Raw genomic sequence first — 1839 nt, forward strand, 5'->3', positions numbered from 1 at the left:
CATACCCATCCACACCAAGAGAAAAATCCATAAAATCCATTTGCATTGTAATGTTTCGGAGCCAATTTTAGTGCTGAGTTCTCAAGGGAACCAGGTGAACTGAATTTGAAAAAAGTGACATGCCCCTCAAAGAAAAGGCAAGACTCAAAGAGTTTCCCTACAGTCAGAATGCAGAAGAAAAATTGCTGCCATACATGCAGATAAGAAGAAAACTACCGAAATGTTCATAGACAGATGGCAAATTTTAGCAGAGATATGACAACTCTGAAAAAGTGAAAACTGGAAATGCTAGAAATGAAAAACAAAATGTTAGAAATGGAGAAGATATATATTTTTGAAACCTTAAGTCCCACCACGATTGTTTATTATAAAGGTGAACTCTGAGCCTTATGATAGGCTTATCAGTAGGATTTCTGGTAGGAGCGCAGGCACCGGGACCTCCAAACAGTTTGGATTTGCAGTGATGGGGATGAGCTACTAAAGGAGTCTGGTCATACTGGATGAGGATGTCTTTGATGTCCTTCTGAGAAGCCTCATCCAAGTATTTCTGGTAACAGGCCATCAGGGTTTTAGAAATGGGCTGGCAGATTCCATAAATCTGGGCCATGCTCCTGCTAACCTTCATGCAAACTTGGTGTTCATACCAACAAATTGCTCCTTACCCAAAAGCAGAATAGGTTCTAGTAGCTTGTTTCTCAGCTTGGCAGCTCTGTCACCTCTAGGGGCTGCCCATTCACCTTGGTAAAGCCATTGCCCTGTTTGCAGTGCACCAAGGCGGTGACTATTTTCTTATGTCCGAAATCTGCACGTCCATCCATGGCCAGAAGCCTGATAGAAGGTCCTCATCAACCAGAGCTGGAACTGGAAAAGGCAGAATGAGGAATATTTTTAATAAACTGAACAAAGACCTGTGAACACCCAAGGAGAAAGTACATGAAAGTAATGACAAATCAATAGAAATTATCCAAATTGAAGTACAGAGAGAAAAAAAAGTGGGGAGGTGGGAAACCAGGAATATCAGAGTTCTGTTGAACACAGTCTAACAGTGTTTGGATTCCCACAATAAAAAGTGGGAGAAGGCAACTGAATGGAAATCTAGAAGTTTGTTGATTGTGTGTGTGTGTGTGTGTGTGTGTGTGTGTGTGTGTGTGTTGGGGTTTTTTTTTTTTTTGCCCCACTGATTTGAGATGTTACCTTATCATACACAGAATGAAAATATTTACAACTGTCTCTGTGCTCTATATTTTCTTTCACTTAGCGATTTCATGTTCAGTATGGCATTTCTTAAATTATTGAGAATTTATAATATGTTCTAATATCTGAAATACCGTCCCTCACTTATTTCTCTTCTTTTGCATTGCTTTTCTTTAATATCAGTTTAAAAATTATTTTCTTTATGACATTTAGAATCAACTCACTAATTTTAAGACATTAACATTGGCGTGTTCATCAGAATCACATTTTCATAAATCAACTCTTGGAGGCTTGACATATTTGATACAGAGGCTTGCTTTTCCACTTTTAAAGATTATTTTGGTGTATTTGGTAACATTTCAAAGTTTTTCTCATGTGCGCTTTGCACATTTTTTTGCTAATGGAAGATATTTCCACAAACATCTAATGATGCTCAGCTCCATATTCATATTAAGATCAGGATTCTGAAATGCTGGTTCATTGTATGGTAATTAGGTGAGGGCCAAATGTTTGGTTGGGAACCCTCAAAAGCATATATTTTATTTTAGAACATGTTATTTTCCGCAGAAAGGAATATTTTAATATCCTGCTAGGAGTATATAAGATAGTCTGCCAACATTATAATTGTTAAATGAAAGAAAAATA

General features: G+C 37.5%; 1 pseudogene; it reads right to left on the minus strand.

Moving 5' to 3' along the window:
* Nucleotides 1-401: 401 nt before the first annotated feature.
* On the minus strand, nucleotides 402-818 carry LOC113256165 (40S ribosomal protein S16-like; annotated as a pseudogene).
* Between the last annotated feature and the right edge of the window lie 1021 nt (nucleotides 819-1839).

The sequence above is a fragment of the Ursus arctos genome, unplaced genomic scaffold, assembly GCF_023065955.2.
Source record: "Ursus arctos isolate Adak ecotype North America unplaced genomic scaffold, UrsArc2.0 scaffold_4, whole genome shotgun sequence".
Classification (NCBI taxonomy): Eukaryota; Metazoa; Chordata; class Mammalia; order Carnivora; family Ursidae; genus Ursus; species Ursus arctos.